Source organism: Schistocerca americana, chromosome 6 (genome assembly GCF_021461395.2).
Source record: "Schistocerca americana isolate TAMUIC-IGC-003095 chromosome 6, iqSchAmer2.1, whole genome shotgun sequence".
In the NCBI taxonomy this organism is placed as follows: Eukaryota; Metazoa; Arthropoda; class Insecta; order Orthoptera; family Acrididae; genus Schistocerca; species Schistocerca americana.
In genome coordinates this window covers 647,295,877-647,311,334 of record NC_060124.1, presented here as the reverse complement: position 1 = coordinate 647,311,334, position 15,458 = coordinate 647,295,877, and the positions used below count along the sequence as shown (strand labels likewise).

Below are 15,458 nucleotides of genomic sequence, written 5' to 3'. Positions count from 1 at the left end.
AACAGGAGTTTTAATTTTATTACCTACTCTTTTGAATAAAAAATAAACTACTGAACAAAATTATGAAACAAATCTAGAGATTACTCAAAGGAATGAAAAGTCTGTCCAGAGGAACTTTCAAGAAAAGTAAAAAAAAAAAAAAAAACTTTTTAAGTTATGGACATAGAAGTTCTAGGATGCTTCATTAGAGTTTATTTTTTGGTAACGAAGTCACGAATGTCTTTTTTTCTTTTTTTTTTTTTGCTTGAGAAACTATTGCTGCAACAATACATCTCCAACGTTGAAATCAAACTATTTCAGGATAAATCGTCTCCTCCTGTTGGCTGATGTACTCCAGGGCAGTTTGGATCACTTCGTAACAGAATGTGTGAGGAATATTTTTCTCTGATTCATCATCAGAAACATAGTCTTCTAACGCTTTATGATCGGTCACAATTTGGACGATTTCATCCTCAGTCACATGAAAAAATGCCATTTTCCATCCACTCTTCAATGTCTTCGAAGTGTGTGTCTTTACAACCAGCTTCTCCAGTAAATTCACCAAAATTATGTCAGCTTGAGTTTCGGTGTTGTCTCCTCCTTCCCACCACTTAGGTTGCCTTACGATCTAAGAGTTTTTTCCAAGACCTAACAAGAGGAACTGGAGGAATTAGATTCCAAGCTTCAGCAATCAATGAATGACACTTAAAACATCAATTTTTTTAAGAGCTTCCACAAAATCATCTGCAGCATCAATCACACCTATTAAGTATTCCAGCATCTTGTGTCTGTAATGTTTTTCCATCGCCTCAAGAATACCTTGGTCCATCGGTTGACATAGAGATGTGACATTTTGTGGAAGAAATACAACTTTGATATCCCCATCTTGCAGATCACCTGGGTGAGAAGGAGCATTGTCCACAAGAAGTAGCGCTTTTCAAGGAAGTCCTTTTCCTTCCATGTAATTTACTACAGCTGAAACAAACTCTGCCTGGAACCACTCTCTGAAGATGGCACGGCACTGTTCATACATGCCTTAAGACTGATTCGTGTACCTCAGTGGGAAAGCTGGTTGGTTGGTGTCTAAATGCTCTTGGTGTTTTGGATTTGCCAATTAAAGTAAGACACAGTTTATGATTGCCAGTGGCATTACTGCAAGCGAGGACAGTAAATCTTTCTTTGATTTTTTTGTATCTGGAAGCCATTTCTTCTTCTTTAGAGGCAAGGGTTTTCGTTGGCAGCATTTTGTAATTCAACCCAGTTTCATCACATTTGTAAAGTTGATTGTCAGTATAACCTCCTTTGTCAATGATTGTGTGCAGTTTCTTCTTAAAATCAGCATAGCAGCTTCATCCCCAGATAATGATTTGGCACTGATGGCAATTTCATGGATGCCATGCTGCTTCTTGAAATGATCCTGCCAGCCATTACTTCCGAGGAATTCTTGCTTCTTTCCTTCTATCAGCTCATTAGCTCATTTTGACAAATTAGAGGACCTGAAACTGACACACCTTTGGCTCTTATTTATTCGTGCCACAAAAATAATGCCTCTTCTAACTGAGGATGTGCACCTTTTCTCATTGTTTTTCAAGATTTCACTGCGCTGCCCAATGCTTGGATGGAACAAAAATTTTTCAATTCCTGATCGATTTGTCTTCCGATCAGTAATTGTACTCCTACTCTGCAGCAACTTTTGTGGGTGGCTCACCAGCATCAATTCTCTGCAAAGTGTGATGATCTTTTTCCAACAAGATCACATTCATTTTATGTTACGTGCCCGTAGTCACGTTCAGTGTTCTTTTTACAGACACTCGACTGAGTCCTTTATGGTTTTTGGCCCCTTTTATCTCTGGACACTTTAAGGCACATAGTGGGAGCACAAAACCTCAAATCAGAAACACACAAATGCACAACTTGACAACACTCGAGATGCACTTGACAAACTTTTGATTTTTGAAACCAGGCTGTGGCAGCCATCAAATGAAAGCATTCGATACATCTATGCCATTTCCTCTGTTCTACCCAAGCCCACGTGGCAACACAACAGGGTGTTGTACGTTCACTGTTAAACACTCAGCTTTGATGTACCGACAACAAGTGGAAAGTGTTAGGTGGCGCACTCTAATTGTCAGTTTCGACAGGCCTACGTTGCGCTCCATAGAACAATACTGTATGTACTGTACTTCCAAGGAGTTCCAATAGATGGCAGTGGCATGAAACCATGCAATACGAATAAGAAACGCACTAGAGCTTCAACCAACACACGCACGAATTGACGATACTTGGACTTTTGACACGCACCAGTGCACTGATTAGCAGTAGATTGCCAAAAAACACCAGCAAATGCTTGGCTCCAGGTGCACGCAAATTGAAACTTGTCAAGTGTCAATCTAGCTAGCCAAAAGTGTAGCTGCACGAGAGTTTACTGTACTTGTTCTCAGATGGCAGTCACAGACGTGAACAGGTTACAATGTACTCAGTACACTACACAGTGATGCTCCCTTGTAGTGGTCTGATGTAGTCAACTGGAACATTGATGATGAGTAAGCCCTTACTTTCCAACATCAGGCCACTGTCAGATCCAAATACTCCAAAAATACAGATGTTGCAAGGTTTAACCAGGGGACCAAATGGACATCCACAATGAGGTTTCTTTCAAACTCTCATCAGATAATGCTGTCTCACACCAATATGCAGCACCTTCATATCCTCCAGAGTGATGATTCAACATCTGACGCTATTCACATCCCTTATATACCACACGATGCTTGCTAAACAGCAATAAAAAAAAAGAACACTAATGAATAATGAAGGAAAAGACAGACTGTTACTTACCATAAAGAAGATACCTTAGGCTGCAGATGGGCAGAATTAAAAGACACTTACATAAAGCTTTCAGCCACAGCCTTCATCAGTAAGTAGTAATCTGTCTTTTCCAACATTGTTGATATTCCTACTGGAGTTTCCATTGTTTCAAGGACACTGATGCTTTTCTGTGAGTGTTTGCTTTATGATGTTTTCTGCATTTTAGCTTTTTTTAAAAAAAGAAAAAAAAAGAAAGAAAGAAAGAAAAAAAAAAAAAAGATTTGTTGCTGGAAAACTTCTGAAGTCCAATAAAGGAGTTACAACAGCCATATATGGTTATCTGGTGGACCTTGCAGAACCAAATTCTAGGGCTGAAATATACTGTTGACCAATGGGCATTAATCAGAATGAATACTAAATAAAAAATTAAATCCAAGTTTACACAAAAAACACAGGTTCTATCACTGTTGCTTTTCATTCTATTTTGCTCTTATGTTTGCTATGACTTGTTAAGCAGAAATTTTCTTTCTATCTACAGAGTTACATTTGCTGTAATGTATCTTACCTCCATGTTGTTTCTTCTTTCTTCTCACTGCTGCCCCAATCATGGCAAGCAAGTCATCCTCACTGCATTTGCTTCGTATTGCATCTCTGAAACAACAGTTAAAACACCCGTTAAACAGTACCAGGCAATTACCACACAGTGAAATGTTGGTACACTAAAACGGAAGAAAAACTTTGCAGAAATCTTCAACAGTAATCTTGTAGTCTGCAGTAGGCAACAGCAGGATAACAAACCCACTGGACAAGAATGGGAAAGTCATGATAGAAGTTACTTTCATTTTTATAAATAAACAGGTATCTTACACAAATGCTCAAGAGTATACATAGGATCTCGGGCTGAAGAGGTGGAGCAGAAACTGACATTAGTTTTGTTGAAGAGGGAGTACTGGAACACAGCACAATTTCTTGCAAAATGAAGCCAAATTTATTGATAAACTCTTAATTAATTGCCAAGCTCACTAATGTGACCATTTTATAACAGGTACTTACTGCTTGGAGTATATGTGACTTTTCAGGCTTGCCTAATAGATCTGTTGCAAAAACACTTTGGGTTTCCCACCAGATAACATTATGCAAGTCCCTCCCTCAATATTTCAGTGACACAACGTTTTGGCATCTTCAGGTGGTGGTGATTTCCACCATCACTGCTGCAAGATGCAACTGGCAATTTCCACGTGACAGCTTTGAAATTTATCATGTGGATGACTATGACCATCATATTTAGAATTCAGAGGATTTCATAGAATACCTGAAGATGCTTAAACTAGAACTTTCAGATCTTTTAGTTAGCTCAAATGTTATATCATTACTTACAAAAGTGCCCCTGCAGCCCTCATTAGAGGTTATTAGCAGCAAGTTTGAGAAAGAAATTGTGATGCTGTTTAAACATGTGCATACCTCATCCTATTTCTTATGTAACACCAACTACTTTAATCAAGTGGACAGTGTTCCCATGGGAGATCCTCTATTTCCCTTAGTAAATATCCAACATTCCTCCTTCTGGCAGAATGCTGAAGAGACATTTGTGGTGTGGCCCACATAATACAGACACTACCTATGTCCCTGCAGCATTTGCACTCGCTCCATCTGAATATTCAGTTCACTGTGGAAGTACAAAAAGATAGCAGCTTACCATTCCTGGATGTCACGGTTAGAAGAAAAGCTGACATAGCACTGGGGCTTAGTCTCTACTGCAAACTGATACACGCAGAGTTATATTTGGGGTCCAAAAGTTGCCGTCACCCTGCACAATGTGGTAGTGTCTTACACTCCCTGGCACATAGAGCACACGTGATTTCAGATACCGACAGTCGGCCTGGTGAACTGTAACACCTAAGAACAGTGTTCCAGCAGAATGTTTATTCTTGTAAACAGATTTGCAATGTGTTCTGAGCAAAGCAAGTTCAGTGTAGGGATGTAAATGAAGATACTTAGACAAGCACTGCAAATGGCTTTCTTGCCATATTTCAGTGGCATGTTTTCAAAATTAAAAGAATCGCTAAGAGAAACAGAATCAAGTGTGTTTTTCGTCTACCAGCAAAACTAAGGAATTGTTTGTGTTCAGTTAAAGACAATCTTGACCTTAGAAAACACAGATCATATATAAGATCTGATGCCATTATGGGAAACCTTATATAGGGCAGACACCTCACATTGTGCAAGAACACTGTGTTCAACAGCGCTGACAAAAATGCCACCCAGTAAATTAATGGTAGCAGAGCACTGCCTGAATACAGGGCACCACACGTTTCCCAAGAGGACTGAAATTTTATCCTCAGCATCATCACTCTAGGACTGTGTTTTTAAGAATGAGGCATGTATCCATACGGTGGGCAATCTTACCAACAGGAATATGGAATTTTGACTAAGCACTGCCCAGAATCCAGCACTGACTGCCATGAAATTAAAACAGTAGAAACCAGATCCTCCGATGTATGACCTGATGCAGTACCTTGCAGAGAGTTAATTCAGCTCTTAACCACACGAGTGTCCAGAAGTGCAGTCATTGCCCACAACACATAAGCAGAAGGCTACTATGAATGGCATTTACATCCAACTGGGAGTGCCTGTCCACACATTCGTACTCCTGCTTCTAGCCTGACAAATTTCAATTCTGCTGTGCGAATATCACCAGCCACATCTTGCAGCAGTGATGACAGGACCCACCACTACCTGAAGATGACGAACAGTTGTGTTGGTGAAATATTGTGAGGCTTGGACAAAGTTATTCAGTGGCAAATCTGAGAAGATTTGTATACATTATTTTTCTGTGACGCAGGTAATGTGCAGCAAAATGTGATAACTTTCTGCATTTTCCTTTTTGTACATTTCAAAATACCCCAAAAATTGGTGAGAAACACTGAACATATGACATAACCAGATGACACACCCCACAGCACGTGCAGCAGTCGGGGTTGAGTGTAAATGAATTATTGAGCAGTGCAATACATTCATTTGAGCAAACAGAGCAAATTTCGAAAACATTTTGTAAATATGATCTGTTGTAAATGTAGATGTTAAAAATTATTGTCCCTGCTGTAATCAAGCAAAAGCAGTTCTGATTTTGTGTTTATTGCTTCTGTCCCTTCTCTTGTTAGTAAAGAAAACATAGGTCATTTAATGGCGATGATGCTATTCTGAAGTTTATACTCATCTACTTGTTATGCAATATGGTAGGTTTTCATTGTACTGTACTTTGCAAGAAATCAAGGAAACTGCAAGACCGGTAAATAAAATAATAAACTTCTATATATAAAAATAAAGATGAGGTGACTTACCGAACGAAAGCGCTGGCAGGTCGATAGACACACAAACAAACACAAACATACACACAAAATTCAAGCTTTCGCAACAAACTGTTGCCTCATCAGGAAAGAGGGAAGGAGAGGGGAAGACGAAAGGAAGTGGGTTTTAAGGGAGAGGGTAAGGAGTCATTCCAATCCCGGGAGTGGAAAGACTTACCTTAAGGGGAAAAAAGGACAGGTATACACTCGCACACACGCACATATCCATCCACACATAAAGACACAAGCAGACATATATATATCTGCTTGTGTCTGTATGTGTGGATGGATATGTGCGTGTGTGCGAGTGTATACCTGTCCTTTTTCCCCCTAAGGTAAGTCTTTCCGCTCCCGGGATTGGAATTTTACTATCATTACTTTTTTTTTTTTTTTTTTTTTACTTGTACCACACATATTCCACACGGTTCATGCTCACTCCTTCAATGATACTGCCCATCCTTCTCTAGTGTGTGAGTTGTCCATGCTTTCCTGCGTGTTTGTTGGTTTAAACACCCTTGTTTCAAAAGAGAGTGACAGCTTAGATACAGTCTTGTCAACATTTTGTATTTTTATTTAGCAATTATTGTTTGAGCCTTATAGGTGAATGTCACAAGATATTGTCAACCACTGCATTCACTAGATGGGAATGGGGTTCATGGGGTTCATTTTTTAAGTTGCTGTTATCTTTTTCATCCTATCTTGGACTAGCTTTTCCATACTCCCACTCTATTTTACGTAGCCAAACAGTTATCTGCCCTTGCAAACTTGCTCCTTTACTACCAAGTCAACTAATACTGGGCAGCATAACAGAAGTTCCAATATCCAGTCTTTCACCACAGTTCACCTACACACACTTTTCACTCACTGATTTTCTTTTTTCAATGTCATAAATATTTTGCTTTCACAGGCTGCTGTGCTTTGAACATAAAATTGTAGGAACATCTGCCTCACATGTCTTTTTTTTTTCTTAATTAAAGAATATGTTCCTTGCTTATTCCTATTTTCTTCTGATACATTTCCATTCTCACTTTTATTTTGTTTTGATCCATTTCTTTTTTCTTTGATAGACAAGTCAAACAACAATGGCAATATGTTGCAGCCCCCTGTGTTTCACCCCAACTTACTATGAACTTACTTTTCTTAGCTTCCAATTTTATTAGTCATTTGGTTTTTAAGATACTTAAATTAATTGTTTGACCCTGTATTTTTATATCTTATTTTACCTTCGGTTGATAAAGGATTTCTGGTATGCTCACAAAGAGAGAGCTGATTCTTCCCACCCCTCACCCCCCTTACCATGTCCTGAAACAAACTTATCGCCAAGTCTTCGTCTAGTCATCAATTTAAAAGTGTCAGTTGTTGGTCCCATTGTCTAATAATTTGTACATTTATACACATGAAGTTCCAATTTTTATTTGGAACATATAGACTCTGATAATCATGAATCACAGTTCAAATGGCTCTGGGCACTATGGGACTTAACATCTGAGCCAAGGCAGGATTCAAACCTGCGACCGTAGCAGTCGCGCAGTTCTGGACTGAAGCACCTAGAACCGCTCGGCAACGGTGGCTGGCGAATCATAGTTACCATCACATGGACAGAAATACTATGTTAACTTTAATACAACACAGGGACATAGCCAAAAATGTCTTTACATAATTTCCAGTTCTGATTACTTTCCTTTAATTTAATCTCACAAATAGGTTAGTGTAACATGATGTTGACAGAGGCAAATTATATATACTCACAAATTATTTAGCTAGAGGTATCTGGTTTGTATGTCTGGGAGGGAGGAGGGTGCAAGCTGAAAACTTCGAGAAAAGATTACTCATTTCATACCTGCTGGATTTAACTGCAGTTTATCTCTTCCATATACCAACCACATACCTAATGTGCATGGCAAACAGTTTGAAAGTATTATTCTATACTCAGCATTTGGAACTATCAGTTCCTTCATGAGAGAGGAAAGAGGGATAAGTTTCTGAAGGTCTCAAAGGTCACTCAGACTCCATGACTAACGTGAGGACAAGAGGAACGAATGTGTCTATAAGAAGTTTTGGAATTTCACCTCCTGAAGGTAAAATACTGATCAGTCTGTCAGTCTTCTAGTAATTTTATGGTTTCCTCGCATGAATTTTCACTTGGACATGATTATTCTATGTTTCATCACTCACCTGAGAGATATCTCTGAATACCCAAAGAGTCACACCTCCAAATTGCCATCAGCTGTTATCTGTAAACGGTTGCACGTGCCACAGAAGTGTTCACTCATTGAGGTAATAAATCCCACACGTCCCTTGAAGCCCGGGACATGGTATGCCTGCAAAAAGAAATTGTAAGAAAATAGCTACTGCTGTTGTGTAAATACTATAAATGTGTTGCTCACCAAGTGGAGGAAGGAGAAAATGTGCATTAAGGGGAGTTTGAACGCCCTATCCTGACAATGTTAAATTTGGTGACTTAACTTCCCCGTATTTCAGGAACAACTGTAGCCATTGACAAGAAACTTTTACAGGACATTAAACTATATGTTCTGAGTCTTACAATAATTGCATTTCAGCCACTGCTTTTGGAAATGCAATTTTTTAATTACACAGTTAAAATTTTGTGTACTTTTTTGTATGTTATTCTAAATAATTTTATTTATGCATAATATTATGTTCTTCTTTTAGTTCAGAAGACTCAGAATACGTATGTTATTACTCCCTGAAAATTTTAATTCGCTACTCGAAGTAGTTTCTGAGATTTAGGGAAAAATGCAAGAGAAAATCTAAATTTTCAAGAAGAGTTTTTAAAGTTTTAATAGACTGTAACTCAATATATGCTTAACATTTTATTTTTAGTCACTCAGAAGCACCCTGCACCATACTGTATATCATCCTCTTGACCTTTTTTAAGTTTTTTCTTGTTTTCTTCTTTCTGGACTCCGTAGTGGCCAACTGTGCTGCATATAGTGCTTTACCATTGCAAACCTTGTCCATCCATTCAAATTCTCTGATGCAGTTTGCTCCAGAATTAATTCCCATATGTTGTAGCACTTTCACGCTACCAATGTTGCCATCATTAAAAGCAATAACAGCATGACTCACCCCCACTTTAGTGTCTTCATTACAAGAAAAACATTTTTTGGTCTACATCTACATCTACATCCATACTCCTCAAGCCACCTGACGGTGTAGGCTACCTTGAGTACCTCTATTAGTTCTCCCTTCTATTCCAGTCTCGTATTGTTCGTGGAAAGAAGGATTGTTGGTATGCCTATGTGTGGGCTCTAATCTCTCTCATTTTATCCTCATCGTCTCTTCGCGAGATATACGTAGGAGGGAGCAATATACTGCTTGACTCCTCGGTGAAGGTATGTTCTCGAAACTTCAACAAAAGCCCATACAGAGCTACTGAGCGTCTCTCCCGCAGAGTCTTCCACTGGAGTTTATCTAACATCTCCGTAATGCTTTCATGATTACTAAATGATCCTATAACGAAGCATGCTGCTCTCTGTTGGATCTTCTCTATCTCTTCTATCAACCCTATCTGGTACGGATCCCACACTGCTGAGCAGTATTCAAACAGTGGGCGAACAAGTGTACTGTAACCTAATTCCTTTGTTTTCGGATTGCATTTCCTTAGGATTCTTCCAATGAATCTCAGTCTGGCATCTGATTTACCCACGATCAACTTTATATGATCATTCCATTTTAAATCACTCCTAATGCATACTCCCAGATAATTTATGGAATTAACTGCTTCCAATTGCTGACCTGTTATATTGTAGCTAAATGATATGGGATCTTTCTTTCTATGTATTCGCAGCACATTACTCTTGTCTACATTGAGATTCAATTGCCATTCCCTGCACCATGCATCAATTCGCTGCAGATCATCCTGCATTTCAGTACAATTTACCATTGTTGCAACCTCTTGATATACCACAGCATCATCCGCAAAAAGCCTCAGTGAACTTCCGATTTCATTCACAATGTCATTTATGTATATTGTGAATAGCAACAGTCCTACGACACTCCCCTGCAGTACACCTGAAATTACTCTTACTTCGGAAGACTTCTCTTCATTGAGAATGACATGCTGCATTCTGTTATCTAGCAACTCTTCAATCCAATCACATAATTGGTCTGACAGTCCATATGCTCTTAAATTGTTCATTAAACGATTGTGGGGAACTGTATCGAACGCCTTGCGGAAGTCAAGAAACACAGCATCTACCTGGGAACCCGTGTCTAAGGCCCTCTGAGTCTCGTGGACGAATAGCGCGAGCTGGGTTTCACACGATCGTCTTTTTCGAAACCCATGCTGATTCCTACAGAGTAGATTTCTAGTTTACAGAAAAGTCATAATACTCGAACATAATACATGTTCTAAAATTCTACAACTGATCGACGTTAGAGATATAGGTCTACAGTTCTGCACATATGTTCGACGTCCCTTCTTGAAAACGGGGATGACCTGTGCCCTTTTCCAATTCTTTGGAACGCTACGATCTTGTAGAGACCTACGGTACACTGCTGCAATAATGGGGGCAAGTTCCTTCGCATACTCTGTGTAATATTGAACTGGTATCCCATCAGGTCCAGCGGCCTTTCCTCTTTTGAGTGATTTTAATTGTTTCTCTATCCCTCTGTCATCTATTTCAATATCTACCATTTTGTCATCTGTGCGACAATCTAGAGAAGGAACTACAGTGCAGTCTTCCTCTGTGAAACAGCTTTGGAAAAAGACATTTAGTATTTCGGCCTTTAGTCCATCATCCTCTGTTTCAGTACCTTTTTGGTCACAGAGTGTCTGGACATTTTGTTCTGATTCACCTACCGCTTTGACATAGGAGCAAAATTTCTTAGGATTTTCTGCCAAGTCAGTACATAGAACTTTACTTTCGAATTCATTTAATGCCTCTCGCATGGCCCTCCTCACATTACATTTCGCTTTGCGTAATTTTTGTTTGTCTGCAAGGTGTTGGCTATGTTTATGTTTGCTGTGAAGTTCCCTTTGCTTCCGCAGCAGTTTTCTAACTCGGTTGTTGTACCACGCTGGCTCTTTTCCATCTCTTACGACCTTGCTTGGCACATACTCATCTGACGCATATTGTACGATGGTTTTGAACTTTGTCCACTGATCCTCAACACTATCTGTACTTAAAACAAAACTTTTGTGTTGAGCCGTCAGGTACTCTGAAATCTGATTTTTGTCACTTTTGCTAACCAGAAAAATCTTCCTACCTTTTTTAATATTTCTATTTACGGCTGAAATCATCGATGCAGTAACCGCTTTATGATCACTGATTCCCTGTTCTGCGTTAACTGTTTCAAATAGTTCAGGTCTGTTTGTCACTAGAAGGTCTAATATGTTATCGCCACGAGTCGGTTCTCTGTTTAACTGCTCAAGGTAGTTTTCAGATAAAGCTCTTAAAAAATTTCACTGAATTCTTTGTCCCTGCCACCCGTTATGAAAGTTTGAGTCTCCCAGTCTATATCCGGCAAATTAAAATCTCCACCCAGAATTATAACATGGTGGGCAAATCTACTCGAAATATTTTCCAAATTATCCTTCAGGTGCTCAGCCACAACAGCTGCTGAGCCAGGGGGCCTATAGAGACATCCCATTACCATGTCTGAGCCTGCTTTAACCGTGACCTTCACCCAAATTATTTCACATTTCGGATCTCCGTCAATTTCCTTCGATACTATTGCACTTCTTATTGCTTTAAACATGCCTCCCCCTTCACTGTCCAGCCTGTCTCTGTGGTATACACTCCAATCTGAGTTTAGAATTTCATTACTGTTTACATCTGGTTTCAGCCAACTTTCTGTCCCTAGTACTATGTGGGCATTGTGACCGCTTATTAATGAGAGCAGTTCTGGGACCTTTCTATAGACGCTCCTGCAGTTTACTATTAGCACATTAATATTGTTATTCCCTGTTGCATTTTGTCTACTCCTACCTTGCCGCATCTCAGGAGGTGTCTTGCCGGGCCTAGGGAGGGAATTCTCTAACCTAAAAAACCCACATGTGCACTCCACATATACTCCGCTACCCTTGTAGCCACTTCCTGCATGTAGTGCATGCGTGACCTATTCAGGGGGACCCTACATTTCTCCACCCGATAGCGGAGGTCGAGAAATTTGCACCCCAGATCTCCGCAGAATCGTCTGAGTCCCTGGTTTAAGCCTTCCACTCGGCTCCAAACCAGAGGATCACTATCGGTTCTGGGAACGATACTACAAATAGCTAGCTCAGATTCCACCCCGCGAGGCTTTCCGCCTTCACCAACTCCGCTAACCGCCTGAACGAACTGAGGATGACCTCTGAACCCAGACGGCAGGAGTCATTGGTGCCGACATGAGCAACAATTTGCAGTCGGGTGCACCCAGTGCTCTCTATCACTGCCGGCGCGGTCTCCTCCACATCTCGGATGAGACCCCCGGCAAGCAGACAGAGTGAACACTGACCTTCTTCCCCGACCTTTCCGCTATTTCCCTAAGCGGCTCCATCACCCGCCTAACGTTGGAGCTCCCAATAACTAATAAACCCCTCCCCCCATGTGCCTGCTCGGACCTTGCTGAAGGAGTGGCCACATGTCCACTCACAGGCAGAACGGGCGATGCCACACGGCCAGCCTCCACACTGACCCTCCACCTCGTGCGCCGCGAACGCCGCTGAACCCGCCACTCCCCTTGGGAAGAGGGTGGCACAACCGCGCCCGGTATCCGCAAAGATGTGTCGACAGCAGGGTCAGTGGGTGAAGCATGTAACACCTGGGGTGTACCATGCAACGCACCAGACTCACCACTGCCTGAAGACGGCTAACCGCGGCCATCAACACGTTCAGCTGTTTGCGAACAGTGGCCAGCTCCTCCTGTGTCCGTACACAGCAGTCTCACATCCTATCCATCTTAAGAAATCAATTTACTGTAGAGAGTTAATCAACTTATAACTAGACTGCTAATTCACTAAAGGCGGCTGATAGTTGACTAAACTGTGGTTACTAGACACTTCCTGTAGAAAACAATGAAAATAGCACTACCTGTCTCTGGACTGTATTGAAAACAAACACTAGCACTACTGGCACTATGGCTGACTAAACGGACTTTCTCTGACTGTATTCAAAACAAACACAAAATCTATGGAACACTATTAGTAGCACTCGACAATTAAAGTTTCCTAAAAGCAAAAACACACGGAAGAAGAAGTTACAAGTAAGAAAAATAGAGTTAATACTTAAATCAGCATAGCTCGCTGCACAGCAGACGTGACGCAGACGGCAGTTACGATGACACTGACGCTATAAGATTATTGAACGACTCATTGGGATTTTGAGTCTGACAATGCAGACACTTCTTCAATAATTCAGGATTGCCAGGTCTCTGTAAACAGGTTTTATGATATCCACAACTGCTGCTGGGATATAATGTTTATGGCTGTATGACCTGTTTGAGTACTGGGCATTGCGGTAATTGCACCATGAACCAGATCCAGGAGGGCATGACCAACACATTCCAGTTCTGTGATAAGCTTCTCACCATAAGGCTGAGTGGCTACTACACTGTTATATGCATTTGAGTCTGCACAACCTAAGAACTTAGTGTAACACACTCCCCTTTAGTTTACAGATCGATTATAAATTTCAACAGCTGCACAGGCCTCCGTATGACTAGTTGTCCTTCATAATTTCTGTCACAGATATGCCCTTCTTCATTCCCTGATTTATACTTATAAGAATGTTTGGTTAAAATCTGGAAATCTATTAGCTTTCCAGTATCCACCACTGGTCACTGTAGCAACAGAATTCTTAGAACTTCAGCTGCGCTTCTACCAAGTGCCCCAAAAGCTACTGATATGTCAATCATACCATCGTTTATTTCAGCAGCTTCATTTGCAGCACCCTTAATTGACTCACATGCAGTGGATTTCACAGCAGCTCCAATAAATCCTGCATACTTGTCTATTTTACAAAGTGGGCGTGGCATATACATCACGACACACATTGTTTCTGCTGCAGTGTGTCTTTTGCCAATAGCTCTCAATCCATAAAACCACCTAACATTTATTTCAAAATAATTATCTTTACACTTATCAGAACTCCAAAATGAATGAGTATATTTACAACTGGCAGAACTAATGATAAGTTTCCTGGCTAGTCCATTTGATACCTCAATGTCTTCATGTAAACTAACTGGCCCACCACATACATACAGCACACACATTCACATAACACCCCTGTTACGATGTGTAGATGTATCAGAATATAACCTAACCTACCATTTACATGAGTTTTGTTTTGAGATAACTGTGTTATCACTATGTTTTATTTTAATCTTCGAAGCACTAATGGGTGTTTCTCTAGATACTCATGAGTTTGCGAGTATTCCATTGTCTGTAACTTCACACACCACATGCTGAACACAATGTTTCTCTTTATTCAAAAATTTATTACCATGAAACCCACATTTCTTAAAAACACTTCATTTTGGAGTCATACTTTTTGAGAGATTTACCAGTCTATTCGTCACTATTCCTCAGAAAAATGTTAGCACTTCGATATACAAAGCATGTTTATACTATGAAAAGATACGATACTATTTTTGACAGTGCTACCAATACAAACACATAATTTAACCTTTATAACACAGCAATCCACAGCTTTCTACAGGGTGGTCCATTGATAGTGACCGGGCCAAATATCTCACATAATAAGCATCAAATGAAAAAACTACAAAGAACGAAATTCGTCTAGCTTGAAGGGAGAAACCAGATGGCGCTATGGTTGGCCTGGTAGATGGCACTGCCATGGGTCAAACTCATATCAACTGCATTTTTTAAAAATAGGAACCCCCATTTTTTATTACATATTCATGTAGTACGTAAAGAAATATGAATGTTTTAGCTGGACCACTTTTTTCGCTTTGTGATAGATGGGGCTGTAATAGTCAAAAATGGTTCAAATGGCTCTGAGCACTATGGGACTTAACTTCTGAGGTCATCAGTCCCCTAGAACTTAGAACTACTTAAATCTAACTAACCTAAGGACATCACACACATCCATGCCCGAGGCAGGATCGAACCTGCGACCGTAGCGGTCGCGCGTTTCCAGACTGTAGCGCCTAGCACTGCTCTGCCACTCCAGCCAGCTGCTGTAATAGTCACAAACATAGAAGTATGTGGTATCACATAACATTCCGCCAGTGCAGACGGTATTTGCTTCGTGATACATTACCTGTGTTAAAATGGACCGTTTACCAATTGCGGAAAAGGTCGATATCGTGTTGATGTATGGCTATTGTGATCAAAATGCCCAAGGGGCGTGTGCTATGTAT

The 15,458-nt window shown here is 40.4% G+C and overlaps 1 pseudogene; it reads right to left on the bottom strand.

Annotated features, from left to right (window-relative positions):
• Window positions 1-15,458, bottom strand: part of LOC124620365 — a 123,523-nt pseudogene that overhangs the window by 59,287 nt on the left and 48,778 nt on the right.